This window comes from Poromitra crassiceps (assembly GCF_964638095.1).
Source record: "Poromitra crassiceps genome assembly, chromosome: 14".
Lineage (NCBI taxonomy): Eukaryota > Metazoa > Chordata > Actinopteri > Beryciformes > Melamphaidae > Poromitra > Poromitra crassiceps.
The window spans coordinates 978,292-998,585 of record NC_139633.1 but is presented as its reverse complement, the minus strand read 5'-3'; the positions used below and the strand labels follow the sequence as shown (position 1 = coordinate 998,585).

At 42.9% G+C, this 20,294-nt stretch overlaps 1 protein-coding gene across 1 annotated transcript in view; it reads right to left on the bottom strand.

Moving 5' to 3' along the window:
* b3gnt2b (UDP-GlcNAc:betaGal beta-1,3-N-acetylglucosaminyltransferase 2b) overlaps window positions 1-20,294 on the bottom strand; it is a 56,794-nt gene that overhangs the window by 6,992 nt on the left and 29,508 nt on the right. Inside the window, exon 2 of the mRNA XM_083651171.1 lies at window positions 15,464-15,620. The gene's annotated coding sequence lies outside the window, so the exon portion shown is untranslated. The remainder of the gene's footprint in view (window positions 1-15,463; window positions 15,621-20,294) is intronic.

Genomic DNA, 20,294 nt, shown 5'->3' with positions numbered 1-20,294 from the left:
TTGGCTGCAAAGACGTTGTGAAGAAGACATGTATAAACATATGATCCATATTAGTATATTGATTACAACTAAGTGTCACAAAATGATCAAATTATCGTACATTATGGTAATTTTGGCATTATTGATCGTACATCATACAGAGGGCCAGAATTATCGTACAAATACGATAATTATTGTACACCTGGTCTCCTTTATGTCAAGACAGAAGGCATCATGGTCATGCACAGAAATAACGCAGCCAGAGAGTAATCCATTCCATCGTTTACATGATAAATCTTTTCCTTTGATCGGTTTATGAAAAGGTTTAAACTACCCCTCTGCAACCGATTGCAATTTCTATAGGTTTGGGCCTGTTTAAGCTGATTGAGGTGTTTATATGGAGCATTTTTAATCGGTTTGGGCTTTTACACAAGCAGATTACTTTGGTCCATGTAAATGTGCCTACTGTCAACATCCGCTGTTGCATTAGCTATTGCTACCTTTCCACTGCACTATTCAACATTTATTTAGCTCTTGGAAGACACTCTAAGGGTTGGAACCTTATTTTTTAAATGGTGCTAAGATGATCAAATACTGTAAATAGTCACAAACTACAAAGGGGAACAAAAGAAAGAGAATTAAATGACAATCACTACCTTTTGTAACTTCATGATTACATTATAATGCGATTAAAATGTTCTATATCAACGAGACAGTCAGAATACTGTGATACTGCGCCTAGTCAGGGCATCAAAAAAGTAGTCTTGGTGGCATCGATATAGAAGACAGAAGTTGAGAGGACGGCAGTGAAAATACATAGGGTTTAAGAGCTCCAGGGTCCTAAAGACAAAGTGTTCTGCATGCAGTGAAAATGTTATTCTTTTTCTTCCCTGATTTCTGAACACTGTGACACCTAAACATAAACAAAAGACAAATTAAAATACATAATTTCAATTACCAGTTATGTTTTGAAAATCACCACGCAGCTGACAGTGACATAACACACATACAGCCCATTGTAAATACCCGCACAGTACACCAAAGTATTTGGGCTGGAAAAGCCTAAATGAAAAGTTCACAGGCTGAGATTAAATGCAAAAATATATATTTTTAATTTAAGACATCAGTGCAAAACTCAAAGGTGCGGAAAAACAATCGTGGATTAAAAAGCAGCAGCGAACGTTTCAGTCTGGGACTATCATCATCATCATCATCATCAGTGCTGCAGGTACAATGTTTGGAGGAAGATCAAGACAGCCAAGCTGCACTCAATCAGTCAGCAGCTGATTGTCTAATTGAAGGCACCAAACCACTAGGCTCCAAACAGAGAAAGAGTAGAGTCAATCATGTCTAGACATTCACAGAGTCAAGAACATCCAAAATGGCATAAGCCATAATAAAGAATTAACACGCTTGTTGTGTAAACAGAGATGCAACACTCTGTGAAAAGATGACAAAGATGGGTTCAAAAGATCCTGTATGCATCAAAGTGATAAGTAAAATCCATCTACTTTCACACTGTAAAAGTTTCCAGATCAGTGTGTCTTCGATGAGGATGAACTTGATCAATGCCACAGAATGTAAGTGCAGTGGCCGGATGTCTGGCTTCCTGAAAGTGTCTGGCTACAGGTGATTTATGATCACTTCTGTGTATGGTGCTTCTGGTCGTGTGTTGGCGGTTGGTCTTGTCTTATGTATTGAAGGCCACACGGACACCAAAGAAGGTCAATAACATTAGTGGAGCGGAGCGACAGGTGATCAATTGCTTCATCTTGTACTGTTTTTTGCTCATCTCTGTTTACTCAACAACCATGTTCATTCTTTGATACTTAATAAGGGGTTTCCAACTTCCATGATTGGAAGTTGGAACATTACTGTCGCAACTTCCAACTGGTCCAACTTCCAACAACTGTTTTGCTTGCACCTGTGTTTACCCTGCCTAGTTTCTGACACAAAATGCCCCCTGTGAAAAGGGTCTATCAGCTGACTGATTGAGTGCAGCTGCCTTAGCATTTGTCTGTCTTGATCGTCCGTGTCAAACATTGTACCTGCAGTACTGATGATGATACTCCCAGAAATGACCATTTGCTGCTGCTTTTTAAACCACCTATTATTTTTGCACCTTTGAGCACTTTTTGCACTGATGTCTTGAATTAAAAAAAAAAAAAAATTCATTTGATCCGAGCGTGTGGAGTTTTCATTTCGGCTTTTCCAGCCCAAACACATTGTTGTGCATTTTCACTGCAGTCCTCTCAAGTCCTATATCAACGAACAAGGAAGCGTTTTCTGAAAATCGCATTAGAAAAAAACAACGCATTTACGCTTCAAAAGTCATAAAAGTGGTCCTCATTTGTGAAGATTATCTTGCTGAACACAAACTTCACTGTTTCATAAACATCTGTTAACCACAGACCTTATTTCATGCATCTAACCGAAAATTCCCATACAAAAATCCCACTGCCTGTTCGCCTGACGAACCAGCAGTGCAGGGACTTCTGGGTAAGCGTACAAAAATACGTCATCCCTGCGCTACTCGATTATTGTCACGATCATTATTATGGTTATCGTTCCTGCTCTCTCTAACATCAGGGAGATCTCGGTGCAGCAAGATGGAGGGAAGTTAAACAGTGTTCATTTGCATCATTTATACTAGCCATTTAGTTATGATACAACGCCGGTTGAAAGTTGGCAAAGTGACCCTTTAAGAAAGACAATCATTCTGCAGACTGCCTGCAAATCAACAACCAGCACATTCTACTCAAGTTAGCCAATAGAGAGAGAGAGAACGAGTGTGTGTGTGTGTGTGTGTGTGTGTGTGTGTGTGTGTGTGTGTGTGCAGTCCTCATAATAATCGTTAAGCTACTTGCCAGCATAAACCTGAAGGTCTTGGCTTCAGACCAAACTAAATACAGTAAAACAATTAGATAATCATCCACCACCATAAAGGTTCAGGCCAGGTCACACTGGTTTGTCATGCCTGAGTGAGGGAGCATGCCCTCTGAAAAAGACAGGTTAGTACAGTAATGAACTCTCACTGGTTTGTCATGCCTGAGTGAGGGAGCATGCCCTCTGAAAAAGACAGGTTAGTACAGTAATGAACTCTCACTGGTTTGTCATGCCTGAGTGAGGGAGCATGCCCTCTGAAAAAGACAGGTTAGTACAGTAATGAACTCACTGGTTTGTCATGCCTGAGTGAGGGAGCATGCCCTCTGAAAAAGACAGGTTAGTACAGTAATGAACTCACTGGTTTGTCATGCCTGAGTGAGGGAGCATGCCCTCTGAAAAAGACAGGTTAGTACAGTAATGAACTCTCAGAGACATCCAGCCATTCTGCCACTCGCAAACAAACTGTGACAAACTTAGTGCAGCGTGGATTGAGAAAAACAAAATGTGGATTTATTTGAGTTAAATATTTGCGGGTGTATTGTCACCTTGGTGTTGCCGGCGTGAAGTAAAAACCAACAAAAAATCCAGTAAAAAATGAGGACACACACGTGAGGAGCGGGGCAAACACAGAGAACAATACAGCCTTTCAGAAGGTGTGTGTCCTCAGGTTTCTCCTCTGGCAGCTCACGGACTTCTGCTGATAACATTCTCTTTCCCCTGGATTTCCTTACTGTATGCCCCCCTTTCCATACCTACTGTATGTCCCAGGTGTCTCTTCCCTCTCTGTCCCTCCCTCCTGACTGCATGCAGGCCCCTCTTGATCTGTCTCTCCTGACTGCATGCAGGCCCCTCTTGATCTGTCTCTCCTTCCTGACTGCATGCAGGCCCCTCTTGATCTGTCCCTCCCTCCTGACTGCATGCAGGCCCCTCTTGATCTGTCTCTCCCTCCTGACTGCATGCAGGCCCCTCTTGATCTGTCTCTCCCTCCTGACTGCATGCAGGCCCCTCTTGATCTGTCTCTCCTTCCTGACTGCATGCAGGCCCCTCTTGATCTGTCTCTCCCTCCTGACTGCATGCAGGCCCCTCTTGATCTGTCTCTCCTTCCTGACTGCATGCAGGCCCCTCTTGATCTGTCTCTCCTTCCTGACTGCATGCAGGCCCCTCTTGATCTGTCTCTCCTTCCTGACTGCATGCAGGCCCCTCTTGATCTGTCTCTCCTTCCTGACTGCATGCAGGCCCCTCTTGATCTGTCTCTCCCTCCTGACTGCATGCAGGCCCCTCTTGATCTGTCTCTCCTGACTGCATGCAGGCCCCTCTTGATCTGTCTCTCCTTCCTGACTGCATGCAGGCCCCTCTTGATCTGTCTCTCCTTCCTGACTGCATGCAGGCCCCTCTTGATCTGTCTCTCCCTCCTGACTGCATGCAGGCCCCTCTTGATCTGTCTCTCCCTCCTGACTGCATGCAGGCCCCTCTTGATCTGTCTCTCCTTCCTGACTGCATGCAGGCCCCTCTTGATCTGTCTCTCCCTCCTGACTGCATGCAGGCCCCTCTTGATCTGTCTCTCCTGACTGCATGCAGGCCCCTCTTGATCTGTCTCTCCTTCCTGACTGCATGCAGGCCCCTCTTGATCTGTCTCTCCCTCCTGACTGCATGCAGGCCCCTCTTGATCTGCTGGAGTTGCTGTAGGATTTTTTTAGTAGGTCCTTTTCAACTTTGCACATGTCCAAAATGCCTGTGGTCGGCCAGTTGAACATTGTGCATTAAACACTGTGGTCGGCCAGTTGAACATTGTGCATTAAACACATAATCAAAACTTTTTCTCAACACATAAAAATAACCACAAAAACAACTTTATTGAAAATTAACTGAACCCGTTTGCCTATTTCAATTGCTATTGTTACAGTCAGCCCTCTCGGCTCATACAGTATATGATAGATATTTATTAGGGGTGGGGGAAAAAATCGATTCACCTAAGTATCGCGATTTTTAATGTCACGATTTTTTGGATCGATCTTTTATTCCAGAATCGATAATCGCAAAAAAAAAAAAAAAAGTGAAGTAATAATTACACTTCAGGGTTAAAGTGGGTGCATCTTATTGTAAAATTGGACTTCAAACGGCCCAAATCTGGCTTCAAACGGCCCAAATTTCACGCGCATCGGCCCATATCGGCCTGGCCTGCTTGGTATCTAATGCCCGGCCTGAATTATGATCCCAGTCCACCCCTGTTTTTAACTATATCGCCAAGCCCTACTCATGATATATAATATACAGTCTCTAGTGTATGATTCAACTTTTCCCATGTTCTAATCTAGTGTAAAAAAGCAAACAAACTGAAAAAATAAAAGAAAAAAATAAACAAAAATCGCAATAAATCGTAATATCGAATCGCAATAATCGTAGAATCGCAATACTTAAGAATCGCAATATAAATCGAATCGGCACCCAAGAATCGTGATAGTATCGAATCGGGAGATAAGTGAATCGCCACAGCCCTAATATTTATGTTCATATCTCTGGTTGTCATCAAGGAGGGGGCGTTATTTTCTTTCTTCTGATTTCCAAATTTTCTCCCCAATTGTATGTGATTGTATTTCCCCCTGCTGCCCTGGTCTGGGGAGAGCCGTAGACTAGCACCATGCTTCCTCCGACACATTTCTTCATCTTTCTTCATCTTTTCACCTGACAGCGGGGAGCTTCACCGGCAGGACGCAGCGCGTGGGAGGATCGCGCTATTCCCACCAGTTCCCTTCCACCCTGACCAGGCGCCCCGACTGACCAGAGTAGGCGCTAGTGCAGCGACCAAGGACACATACCCCCAATCCAGCTTCCCACCCGCAGACACCAGCCTATCGTGCCTGTATGGACGAGGTAACACGGGGGTGCGAACCTGCGACCCTCGTGTTTGGTAGGCAGGGAATCTACCGATACACTACCCGGACGCCCCAAAGTGAGGGTTGAAAGCCAGAAACAGCATATGCTACTGGATCTATAACCCTATCAATCCCTGGCTTCCACTCAGAGGACGTTTATGACTTAATATGATCACATTTTGTGTTATGGGCAGTAAAACTCTCACTTATATTGCCACCTTAAGTGAAATCCTTATCAGAAAAAACTATGCTGTGGTGGTAAAGAACGCTGAGTACACAACGAATCTCCGGCCGGTGATCAACACAAAGTGAGAGAGAGAGAGAGAGAGAGAGAGAGAAAGAACATTTCACACGTGATACTTGTACTACGGAGTGACAATAAAAATCTTGAATCTTGAATCTTGAAGAAAGAGGGAGGGAGAGGGAGGGAGAGAGAGAGGGGAGATGAAGAGAGAGAGGGAGAGAGAATGATAAATCTAGAGAAACAAAGACTGATGGGGACTTGAGATAAAGTTAGAGAGTGATATGGTGAGATAAAGTTAGAGAGTGATATGGTGAGAGAGAGAGAGAGAGAGAGAGAGTGAGAGATAGAGAGAGAAAGAGAGAGAGAGAGAGAGAGAGAGAGAGAGAGAGAGAGAGAGAGAGAGAGAGAGTGACACAAATTGCAAGAGAGATATAGACAGATAGACTAATCAGAATTAGGGCTGGGCAATATAGCGATATATTATATGGATATTATAGTGATATGAGACTAGATATAGTCTTAAATTTTGGATATCACAATATGGTGATATGGCATAAGTGTTGTCATTTCCTGGCTTTAAAGGCTTGCCTTAGTCATATCCACATTACTGATGCTTATCAAAAATATCATTGTGTAAATATTTTGTGAAAGCACCTACAATATTGTCACAATATCTATCTATGTATTTGGTCAAAAATATTGTGATATTTGATTATGTCCATATTGCCCAGCCCTATCTTGTTTGAATAAAAGTGCTGTTGTGAAATCTCACATGGCTTTGACTTACTGAACATTTAGCATTTAAGATTAGCAGAAAATACCGAGATATATATTGTGTATTCGCCATTCAGCCTAAAAATACAGAGATATGATTTTTGGTCCATATGGCCAAGCCAGAATCAGAATAGTGTGAATGTATGTTTTCATATATACATACCTCATATATACTTTCTTAAATTGTAAGGTTGTAACGTAAACCTTTGCGTGAGCTGAAAGAGGTGAGTGAAGTGAACTTGACGAGTGTAAAAAGGTTTGAGTGACCTGACGTTAGGTAGGTTTACCCTCCACTGCAACGCTGTCCGCTTCCTGCCTCTGTATCAGGTTTCTGTTCCTCCGCCTCCTAGCAACCTCTCTGCCCTCATGTTTGCTCTCTCTCTACCCCCCTCTCTCTCTCTCTCTCTTTTCTTTCTCATCCCCTCTTTCCGTCACCCTCCCCACCCCTCTCTCTCTCTCTCTTCTCTCCCTGTCCCTCAATTGTTTATCCTCGCTTGCTCCTCCTTCACTCTGCTCTTCTTGCTACCATGAATACGTGCACTGCCGAAACCAATACCAAGTGACATCAGCATCAGCACAGCGACAAACAACCAGTGGTGGAAGAAGTACTCAAATCCTTCAAAAGTAGCAAGCAATAATGTACCATAAATGGAGAAATGATTACATCAAAGTAAAAGTCCTGCATTCACATTAGTACATATATACAGTAGGTAAATATATAGATGGATTAGCAGTAAAATGTACTTAAAGACATACTATGCAGGAATTGTCAGTTGCTGTTTGTAAACACAGCATTCAAACTTGGCCCCTCCTTCCCGGCTCAACAACACCAGAAGTGCACGCCCCCTACCCCATGACCGCAGTAGCTAGTTGGTTGCTCCTAAGTCCAGACCACCTGTGTGATCACTGTTATTGGGCGAGGGCTACAGAGCCACAGCCCAAAGGATGCAGCCCAGAAAAGTCCCTAGAGCGCCAAAATAATAATAAGATAAGAAGAAAACACAGGCAGATAAATACACCACCCGCCACACACTTCTAGAGTGGGTCATAATAATAAGTGATGATTGAGAGAGATTCTTTTCTTTTATGAATCTATACATTGTTTTTTTATTATGGAAAATACATTGCATAGTATGCCTTTAAGTATGAAAAGTAAAAGTCTAAAGAATGGTCCCTCTCAGATGTACGTTTTTCATATAAAACCTCATTCTGCAAAGTAACAAGTAACTCCAACCAAAATGTAGTGAAGTGAAAAAGTACAATATTTCCCTCTGCAATGTAGTGGAGCAAAAGCCTCACAAAAAGGAAATACTCTCAAGTAAAGTACCAGTACCTCCAAATAGGACCTGTAGCTACTTGAGTCAATTCAGATTCAGATCAACTTTGATCAGATTACATGAGGAACTTGACTTACCGTAGTTACTGTTAGGGATGGGCATTTTAAGCAATTTAAATAGTCGAGTACTCTCCTTCTATTATGAACGAGTGCTCGAGTACTCACGCGGGGGGCGCGGGCTGTGTGATTACTATGGTAATGACTGAGCAGGGGTAATCTGCTGTGTATGGGGCTGTTCACACATAACGTTTGCATTTTTGCATGGAAAAAGCGCTACCTGGAGCATTTTTTGTCAGGAGAGGGACTGACTGTGATATTAGGTGACGCTAAGCTAACATCTTAAAGCCTACCTTTAGACAGTATCTCCGATGGTTGGATTAACGCTTTGCAGCAGACAAGTTGTGAAACAAGCGAAGGCATTTGATTTCCAATACATGTCCATTGTTGCTGAATAGTGATCACCATGAAGCGATTGTCTCCCAAAAAGTGATTCTTTCTCCACATTTCTTGTGACTAACGTTATGGGAAACGACAGTGTAGTCAGTAAACTAGTGCAACGTTTTGAATTAGTTTTATCGGGCGTGCGCTATGAAGAAGCGTGCTTCTCATTCGGGAGAATATCTCCAGGCACCATTTTCGGGAAGAGCTGGAAAACTTCCGGTTAAAACTTTCAAAATAATGTTACTTAAACAAAAGTAAATAGCTTATTGATGCACGTTGGAGGAGAAAATGTATTTCAACGAAGGAAGCAGCATCCTTGTATCAAAATACTCGTTGTGATGTTAAATGGCATGAAACTGTGGCTGTAACGCATTACTCAAAATAAATAAGGTTACAATAAGCGTTTTATTTTTAAAGCAACAAAGCGGATGACGTACTTGTACATTCTGGCTGACTTGACGCCCGGCCGTGCAGTTGCTGCTGGTTGCTGCCATATCCACATGACGATGCGTGTGTAGATCTTGACCATTTTTAACGGCGTGGGGAGTGGGGCGAGTACCCGAACAGCAGAAACGTTACTCGAATACTGACGTTATGAACGAGTGCTCGAGTACCCGAGTACTCGCGCCCATCCCTAGTTACTGTATGTTTGTGACTTAGTATGTTGTAAATGTAGTACTGTAAATGTACTTACAGTAGTTAATTATCATTTCCACTGTTAGATAAACCTAATGCACCATCTCACTGATATATTCCTACCGGCACAACTGCTCTCCTTCCCTTTCTCAGCCCTCCCTCTCTCTCTCTCTCTCTCTCATGGATAATTATGCCTTCCTGTCCTCCGCATCACCAAACAAACAAAGAGGCTTCTGGGAGATGAGTGGGTGGGGTTGTGAGGGGGGGGGGGGGGGGGGGGGGTTCTGAAATAAGTAGGCTGAACAACATGTTGACGAGACCGTGGCTTTCCAGACTACCAATTAACCGTCAACGGCCACACTAAACACATGTTCCATTTCCATTGGGAACTCATAATTTCCCAGTTCACAGATGGAAACGCCCCTGTGACGTCAGCTGAACTGGGATTTCCTACTCCGAGAGTCGGGGGAACCTCACCAACCCCCGACCTCAAAATCCAAGATGGCAGCTCGCGCATCGACACTAGTGAAAGCTATTTATTAGCACTTCTGTCTTATTTTGTGTCTCATCAAGATAGATTAGGAGACAAGACAGCAGATTCTCATTCCAATCAAAGCTTGATGAATGTGTGGTAATGCCACCATAATGATTCATATCCATTTGACTCAAGATTCTCTTTTTCAAAGGAGACCTGGCCAATAGGCCGTGTTGGGACCCATGAAAAAGTGCTTAGAAAATTAGTTTCGTTCCCATGTCATGGGCACTACTCATTCAATGCATTTTTTCATAGACAATGCCCTTCTGGACTTTGGGTTAAAAGTTCTACTCATAATATCCTGCAGTATTTTGTCACCAGCCAGAAATGTATAAACAGTTTATAACCAAAAAACGAAAATCTTGTGCTGCTGTTTTTGCTTGTAAAATGTGTTTTTGGCAACACAAAATCTTTCTCAAATGTCATAAATGCTAAAATGCATATACTTAACATCTGAAACAAGTATTGGTGCCTTTAGTTTACTCATGTGAATTTAGATCATGAAATGTAGCATATTTGTTAAAGAATATGCTTCAACTTAAGTGTTTGCCACACAGTACAATGAAACCTCCACAGTAAATTGTGCCAAAAGCTTATGTTTCATACATAGAAAATGTCTCAACCTACTGTGTAATGAAAGGTAGAAAAGAAAATCAGGGCACCTTGGACCAAAATGGCAGAAAATCTATCAAAATGTTACCACGCCCCCTAAATTGGAATAATGCAAAAAATGGACAAGACTAAAAATTAAAGTACTAGAGGTCAGAATTATTACAACATATGGTATGAAACATTTATTCAAGTACCACAAAGTGTCACAGCATCTGTCATTTGTACACCCCCCCCCCCCCCCCGCCAAGGAAATATATGAAAATACAAAATAGCATACAAATGCATCACAATAAAACCTTCTGTTGGCTGTGTAAGTAGTCTGTGCTGTTTGCATTTATGCATTGCATTTAACTGGATGTAGGCAGTGTGGCAATTCTTTAACAATTTAACAATTTAACAATTAACATGGTCCAGTTCTAGCTGATCAGCAAGTTCAACACTTCGCTTCAGAATAGTGTTAACTGTTGACATCTCTGTCGGTGAAGCCTCAATGACTGGAAGATAATACAGTGCTGACTTAGGTAGAGTGGCATCACTTTGTAGCATTGTGTGGAAACCTGTCCAGCCTGGTACTGTACATGCTTCAGCATCTGTGTTCTTCACTAAAACATATGCCAGTTCTGTTTTGGCAGCAGACACAGTGTTCAACCTGTACGTTTCCACCTGCAATGGAACACTTTCATCCTGAAGCAAGTTCTGTGGCCCTTGTCTTTTAGTCTGTGGATAGTGTTGTAGCGGGATGCTAGGAGGTGCTTTGAATGTGTAAACTGACTTCGGCAGTGGCTGTCTGTCTGGTCTAGACATTGTTTCAACAACAGAACTTTGTACCATAATGCCATTTGTATGGTGAGTAGTTCCACGACCTGACAGTGTCTCCTCCCCAAAATCGATGTTATCCCACACCAGTATGGTTGGTGCCTTCTTTGAGAACCCCTTAGGGATTTTGTCTCTGCCCTCTAGAAGTTGTAGTGACGCTAGGCTAGTGTCTAGACTGACAACTGTGTTCCATGAAGCACAGTGTCCTAATCTGTTCAGTAGTGACAGAACATTGGATGAACCTGTTAAATGGCGAACAGTTAGACCAAGACACAGTGACTTAGGCGTCTGCTTCCGACCTTTAGAAGCAAGATACACAATGTCTTGACAAACAGATAAAACTTTTAGGTTCACATCTTCAGGAATATCAACATAATGGTCTAGTGTTGGTTCCTCTGTTGCACCTATAATCCAGGAAATCACATTGAATAGTTCAACTGGCACAACAGATTTTGCGTCAGAAACATTCAAATCCTCTGCTGTGGGAGGCCAGGGGCATTTCATCCCGGGAGTTTCATTCACAAGTCTCTTCAATATCAGTCCTGCACTGTACAGTGTCCTTGTGTGCTCTGTAGTTTGTCCAGATGTGTGTTCATTGTCACTTTCAGCTTGGCTTACCTCGGTTGACTCAGTTGTTGTCGTGTCTGATGGATGCGGTAGCCTGTCTAACAGTGTATCTGCTGATAATGTTTCAACAAAAACCAGTTCGGAGATGTTGCGCGTTGCAGGGCTGTGAAACACCAGCTGGGGGAAATCACGGGCCAACCGCTTTTTCAGTTTATCCTGCCTGCAAAATGAAAATATAGAAAAAGACGAGCACAAATGTATAAATAAAGGGATTTTTTTCACAATGAGAAACAAATACATTAAAACATACTTCAGCCTTTCTTGTGAGCGAATAAATCAATAAAATGGAAACTTTTCAGTATGAAAGAGGTTCTTTTTTGTTTACTGAACTGTCAAGGACACAGTTACCTGTAGTCTGAAGCATCAATATCCTCATTCTTCTTAACGATGTCTATGAACTTCTTCCTTAGTTGGTTCATTTTCAGGATTTCTTGTTTATCGATAATCCTTTGACGGATGACTCGTTCGCAGAATATCTTGTAGCTGGCAGGAAAGGGTTGTTGTTCATTTCTGAAAACACACACACGCAGACAAAAAAATACTTAACATGTGCAAAGAGGTCTGCTGTCAACATTGTATCTAAAGACAGACAAAATAGTATTTGTTGTAGGTCAAAGCCTTACTTTTGAAATGTGCAGTGTTAATGCAATGTAATAACTCACACTTCATCTGTGGTTGCAGTAGCTATGTGTTGCCGTAGACTTTGACAAGGACCTTGTGTATTCTCTGTAACAGGACCTGTGGTAACGCACTTCCAGAGACACACAGTCTTTGTCTTTGATATGCAAAAGAACGCTAGAGTCTTCCTTCTTCTCAGCAGCCTTCCGCAACTGGCCTGAAAACAAAAAAAAGTTATAATCAGCTTTACTGTCAAATCACACATTTTATAATTAAAAAAAAGTGGGTGACATTTGTTTTTGTATCTTTTATCCATTGTATTGTTATTACAAGAAAAAAGAGGGGGGGGGGGGGGGCAAGGAGATCAAGGCAATAAAAGAAAATGCTCCCTCTCTCTGTGGGTGTGTGTGTGTGTGTGTGTGTGTGTGTGTGTGTGTGTGTGTGTGTGTGTGTGTGTGTGTGTGTGTGTGTGTGTGTGTGTGTGTGTGTGTGTGTGTGTGTGTGTGTGTGTGTGTGTGTGTGTGTGAGATAGAGAGAGAGAGGGGGGGGTCGCTTACCTGCAGACACTGTCTCTGCTTGTGAAAGTTGATCCTTCTTCCGTTTTCCACCAACAGTAATATATTTGTCCACCTTTTTACAAATGATGCAGATGGCTGGAAGGACAGGGCCAGCAGAACGGACGGGCAAACCTGTCCGAGACCGAAGTTTCTTTCGGGGGGTTTCAGACGTGGCTCCGTCGGGGCCGATGCTGTCCGAGGCTGCGGCTGCATCTGGTTCTTCTTCTTCTTCCCCCTGCACCATCTGTGTGCAGCGTTTCTCAGCCAAACCCAAACGTCTTTTACAAATAAAGCGACGGTAACGGTGAAATCCAGCGTCCTCGGGAACATGGTCAAAATCCACGTCCACGCAATGTTTAAAAGTTTCAGCGATAACTTTACTATCGCCGTCCAGACAAAGCCACTGTTTGACGACAGACCTGTAAGTGTCCCACCTTGTCTGGGTAAAATCCTGCACGTCCTCATTCTGTACTGACAAAAAGTGCATATAGCATCGTTTGGAGTCCTTTGATTCCCGGCTTTTACGCACTTTTTTCAGCTGTTTTGGTTTCTTTTTCCCCTCTTCGCTGCTTGAACTGGTGGTCGCCATGGCTCTAATGTTATTACGGCAAGGGAATAAAGCGGCTACGCGATTGGTCCACGTGACCAAAACCACACCACTCCCCTTGCACAGATTAGTACGCCTAGTAAGAAATAGTCCCGTCTTTGACCACTGATTATAAAAATACTGCAGGATAACACGAGTAGAACTTTTTTATTTGTACTTTCTACCTATAGATCTCTTTTATGGAGAAAAAAGTGTGTAGTGCCCCTGCCGTGGGAACGGAAGTAAACGAAAATGCTAGTCACAATATGGCCTACAAGGCAACAAGACAATCATAAACGTTGCAGACAAGAATCATAACAAATGGCAGACATCAGTCAAGACTATACATGTGTATGATGTATATAAGTCAGGAATGGATGCTAGCCTATGATTCTACGCCTACTGTACTTGGGGCATCAAAAAAGTTATCTTGGGCACATCAGCATAGAAGATAAACTTGAGAGGTCGGTAGTGATACTATGATGTACTGTATATAGATGATCAATGTGCGCATCCTAATCATTTTAAATTCAGTTTTAAATAATCAACAAAACATTTTCAATTTGGTAGATTTTTTCCCCATCCAAAATGCCTGACAGTACCGTAAATGTATACGTTTTTTTTTTTCCAAAAGTGGCTTCAGAGGGAATCAAAGCTCCAAAGCCAGCAGTGTAGGTGGTAAACTAGTAAACGACCTAATCCAGCTGCATAAGAGCAGCAATCTCACAGCAGCGCATCATAGGGCATCATAGGGCATCATAGGGCATCATAGGGCATCATAGGGCATCATAGGGCATGTCACGCCTGGCGTCAGCAGGTCACGCCTGGCGTCAGCAGGTCAGGTGGACAATGTCTGCTGTGTCATTAATCAACACAGAGAAGAAAGGCAGCACATCCGGAGTGCATTGATTAGATCTACTATTCATCTAGCATTCATCTCTCAGTGCCAGCAGGCTGTTTGACCACTGGCTTTTCCACATAACAAAAGGCTGCTTGAGGTAAGGGATCCCAACTGTGCGGGGGATGTGCTGAGCTAACAATGTGTGTGTGTGTGTGTGTGTGTGTGTGTGTGTGTGTGTGTGTGTGTGTGTGTGTGTGTGTGTGTGTGTGTGTGTGTGTGTGTGTGTGCGTGCGTGTGCGTGTGTGTGTGTGTGTGCGTGTGCGTGTGTGTGTGTGATCGATTCAAGGCACCGTTTGGTCAAATTCAGATACAAATTATTTTTGAGACAGGCATTAGCTGATACGAGGTGGAATGAGTTGAGATGAATCCATGAATGACTTATTTTGACATTTTCATAAAATTAAAGCTTTGCAAAGAAAAAGACACTCAAGCAAGCAGTGAGCGCTGTAAAATAGTAGTTAGCCGTCGAGATAGCACAATAAAGCCCTAAGGCCTACTGTAGGCTTGTTAATATTGAGTCATGTAGTAACCGAGAGTTTCCTAAACGAATGGCTCTCGATTGACTCCCTTTTTTTAACGATGTGTGGGGTTCATGTTGGTGATTGTAGGACACTTTGTTTTCTGATTGTTACACATACGACTTTTTCCACCCGCACATTCTCAGACAAACTAAAGAAAGACTAGCTGACATGACAATGTTAGACAGTTACTGTAGCCAAGCTTTCCTCGGTATCGACCGCGTTTTTGTACAGTTTTAACACATGGGAAAATACCTTCACGGAAATGTGATCAATTTCATATGAGTACTTGGATAATTGTTTACATCCCTACCCTAGTGAACAGCTAAGACATTTTCTAGAATACAACCTAAGCTTTATTATTACATGTATACTGAAATCAAGTTGCAATTAATATTCCTGAGTGCCATATTTATAATATTCAAACACTTTCAAAGACACACATCCACTGGTAAAAATGTATATCGAGGTATGTGACCTGTGTGTGTGTGTGTGTGTGCGGCGCGCACACGCTGCAATCTTACCTGTGCAGGTGAGTGGGCCTCCCCTCAGCTTGTGTTGTTTTGGTGTCTCTTCCCAGCTCTCTTACCCCATGCTTAGCCCCGCCCCCTGGGGGAACAGCAGCCAATGGGGATCCGGGATCAGGAAGGGAGGAGGAGAGGGGTGGTGGTGGTGGCAAACCTGGAGACAGAGCAACAAGCGGTGTGTCAACATCCAGGCCGGAAGGAGAGAAAAGGCCAGTTAAGTCAAATAGTATCAACATATACATACTGTATGTACATATACATTATGTACACATACTGTATGTACACATACATTATGTACATATACATGTACTGTGCCAGAACTCAGTCTCTGTTAGTACATGTGCAGAAGAGCTACTGCACCGCCTCCTTTACACGTTAAAACTAACTAGTGTGAACACGAGAGAGAAAGTGAAACTGGAGAAGATATATGAAGGTAAGACTAAGAGAGGCAAGGGACAGAGAAATCACAACATGCAAAGAGAGAAAGAGAAAGTGCAAGTACAAATAAGCAGAAAAACTGAGTCATCATCTAACTAAAGCATTGATTCTCAACTTTCTTCATATTGAGGACCCCTAATTTACTACACGTTAGAGCCACGAACCCCCGTTTGATGAGATTTTGTCCCAATCCCAGAATATGTGTTGTTATCTGATATGATTTGGTCCAGAATTCCATGACTATCTGTATTGTGGGTAGAGATCAGAGTGAAACTTTGATCAAAATAGTCATTCTTCTGCATTCTCAATTGTGTTAACTTCTTGTAAATGAAACAATGTAACAAGTTTAAGGGTGGAATGTTGCAATGGTCATATTGGTTATTGGTATCGGCCAAAATGTACACATTGAGAGGAGACAATGTGGTAAATCTATGATTTATGGGCTTTTCCAAAATGTTTTGGAAATAAAGAAATGCATTACTTTTTTAAATTCAGTCGTTACATGTGTTTTTCAGTATGTGCAGATTTTTAAAATTATCATAGAAATGTGTTTTTATACAGATCATATCGACATCGGTAAATATCTGTTATCGGCCATGACAGCAATGTTAAAATCGGTCATCGGTATCGGCCAAAATTTTCATATCGGTGCATCCCTACTACAAATCCCACTCTACAGCACCTCCATACAACACAGAGCATTCTCACTGCTCTTTCACAGAAGTCTTTGAGGAAACGTTGCGTCGAGCAGGAGAGACAGACTCGGCCCTGGAGATCCTTCCCACCGCACAAACCAGAGGCTCAGCTAATTGCTGCTTTGGGGGATTTGCGCTGGCTTATAGATATTTGTGCTAACCTGTTTACCCTTTCTCTCTCCGCTGTTCCTCCTCGGGCTCAACACTTTCTCTTTCAGCTTCTTGCCCATTTCGGCACGTTGCTGCATGCATGGCTGCTGCTTTCAGGATGTGTCATTTCAACAGTCGATCAATCTAAAGGCAGTTTCCTGTGAAGCACCACCCTTCCACCTGCCAGTGATAACGGAGATAACAGCTGATAACCCGAGCCTGACCCCTCCCACTGAAGGCACCCCCCACTGAGGCTGACCCCTCCCACTGAAGGCAAGGTGGCGGGAAACGCACCAGCAGGCTACACACTCCTTTCCCCCCCGTGCTTGTGAATTCCCTTCCAAACCCAAGTATTTTTAGATTGCCTGTGAACCAAATCTAAACATCTGTTTTGTATTTTTGCTACGCATGGCAACTTTTGCATATTTGGCCGTCTCTGCTGTCGCCACACTGTAAAACAGTAAGGATGAGTAACTCTGTATAGTGAAAGCTAGTGAGAGCCCCTTCAATTACAAATGTCATCGCCAAATGCCGGTAAGGTTTGTCTTTGGTGAATAAATCCGTATGGATATCCCACCACCCACCCACACACACACTCATAGATTATATTTGAATGCCTCGGCTAACTCCACTCTCTGACCTGTTGAAAATGTTTCTTTTTCTGTTCTTGTGATTTGAATTCTGGCATAATGATGAATTGCAAATGTTATCCATCACACAGGTGAGTGAGAAAGATTTGAATGAACTAAGGTGCCTGAATAGATATGTAGAACAAATAGCACTGAATGTGGAAAATATCCACAAATTATTTGACCTAGTAATTGTACTTGGCACGTAAATTCAGGTACGTTTTCCAGCCACAGATGAAGCAAAAAGTTAATTTTCGGGCAGCATTTCCTCTGGATCGGACAGAATTATTATATTGTGGTCTAGCCATTGTTCTAAAATGGTTTCTATGTTTATATCTCGTCTCTGTGTATGAATGATCACATTGTGGTCTGTTGTAGTTTATGAACTCGCTTGCCTTGAATTGCCCCTTGAGGACGAATAAAGTATAGTTGATTGACTGATTGATTACCAGCCAGCAGATGGACTGTGTGAGCCTATTCATAGTATTCCAATGATGTCACAAGCATTTTCCTACCAATATGGCGCTACAATACACACAGCTCATTGGCTGTTTGCGTCACTTGATTGTAATCACCTGTTAATTGATTACCATCAACTGTTATTTTCCTACCAAGATGGCCGTGTGGTGATGTAACAGAATGCTATCAATACTGACTCGAAATCTATGATGAAACTATTATTTAAATAAAGTTGACGTAGAACAGCCGTTGTCTGACCGACAGCCTGCGGGGAAATGCTACAGTGGGGAAGAGAGGGACTCACTCACTCACTCACTCAGACAGACAGACAGACAGACAGACAGACAGACAGACAGACAGACAGACAGACAGACAGACAGACAGACACACACACACACACACACACACACACACACACACACACACACACACACACACAGACACACAGTACACCTCGCTCTTTTCTGATAGCCACTGAGGGTCGCTGCCTTGCTCAAAGACACTTTGTTGATATTTTCTGAGCATTCTGGTCCCTGCCCAGATGTTCAATCCTGGCCCGGGGATTCAAACTGGCAACTCTCAACAGCATCACCTGCTTTTTGGCTTGGAGGTGGGACTCGGGAGAACACAAACAACCACAGAGCGCCAGTTGGTGTTTGGCTTTCCCCTTTGACACAGTTTCCATAGAGATACATATATACGTAAGGGTTAATGTACGACGAGGTGTCCATTATCACTTTTTAAGGGACGACGTGGAGGCGTGAACCGTCCGAGGCGAAGCCGAGGACGGTTGCCTCCGCGAAGTCCCTTAAAAAGTGATAATGGACACCTCGAAGTGCATTAACCCGCTTATACCATGGTCACTTGCCAACAAAACAATAAGACCAGTCATTTATATTTCCATGTGTAATAAATAAAGCAATCTAAATGGCTAAATGTCTGTTATTCATACTGTAAATCAGTCTTCCACGAAATAAAATAGTCCCTCCCACCTCCACCACCCGCTCCGTTTTAAAGCCGACTCAAACGTTAACTTTATTACAGGAATGCAGGTTTAACGATGTTTTGCGTTCTACATTAAATGAAGACATTACCGTTTGGCAGCTTGCTTTATTTTGTATGATAGATACGTATTGGCCAAGTATATTAACATTTAAGAGCGAAGACTTTCAGGAAGTGAGAGTGAGAGAGCAGCGCCCTGCGTGTGCTGCTGATGTGGTGAAATGCAGAGAGAGTTGTCTCTCTCTCTCTCTCTCTCTCTCTCTCTCTCTCTCTCTCTCTCTCTCTCTCTCTCTCTCTCTCTCTCTCTCTCTCTCTCTCTCTCTCTCTCTCTCTCTCTCTCTCTCTCTCTCTCTCTCTCTCTCTCTCGTGCACGAGGGAAATCTTCTCTTTCTCGCCGAGAAGAGCCTGGTGACGCGAGGTTAAAAATCTCCGAAACGAAAATCAAAATTGTAAATAAGAGTTATTTTTGATAAACTGAGCACACAGGGGTGATTTAAATACTTACTTTGACCGAGTCAATTTTTTTCTCAACATCCAAAATTGTCATATTAACCCTTAACGGGGGTATAGAGCTCAAACTGCTCTCCTGATAACACTGATGAAACTATGGCGCATTGATATGAACGGTGAACAGACCATTTAGCTAGGTGTCCATTATCACTGTACAATATCACTTTTTAATGGACACCTTGCAGCCAATCAGAATCGAGTATTCACTCAGACCATGGTATAAGTATATATATATATACCATAGAGATACAGTACTGTAGATACTGTAGTGTCATATTGATCTGCTCTAATGGCCAGTCGCTTCTTTCCACATCACAGAGCCTTCTGCAGGTGTCGGGGGAGGAAGACGCTGGTGCAGGGAGTTACCCCCCACACACACACACACACACACACACACACACACACACACACACACACACACACACACACACACACACACAAACGACTGATTAATCATTAAACTGCTGGTTTCAGTGGGAAACACAATGGTCAGTCAATAACGAGACATACTGTATCACCTCCCTCTGTGACTTTAAGTTACAAAGAGACTGAAATGATTCACTTAAGACACAGATTACTCTCACACACACTCACACACACACACACACACACACACACACACACACACACACACACACACACACACACACACACCTCGAGCAGACAGTATGAGTAGGATGGTTAATCAACAATAGAAAGTCTCAATGCGTTCTGCATATATTCACTGACCTAAATATGCCCATTGTGTGCTTCTTCACTGCCCCCACTTCACAGTGTCTGTTTACCTATTAAAAACCCTGGCTTTCTTCCTGGTTTGGATTGCCTTATCTAAGTATCTTTCCCACGCCGCAGCAGAGTAACCTGACGCTGCCACATGGTTTGTTACACAGATCTGGGAACTCCATTTGGAACTGTTAGGCCGTGTTCAAAAATACCCCGGCAGGT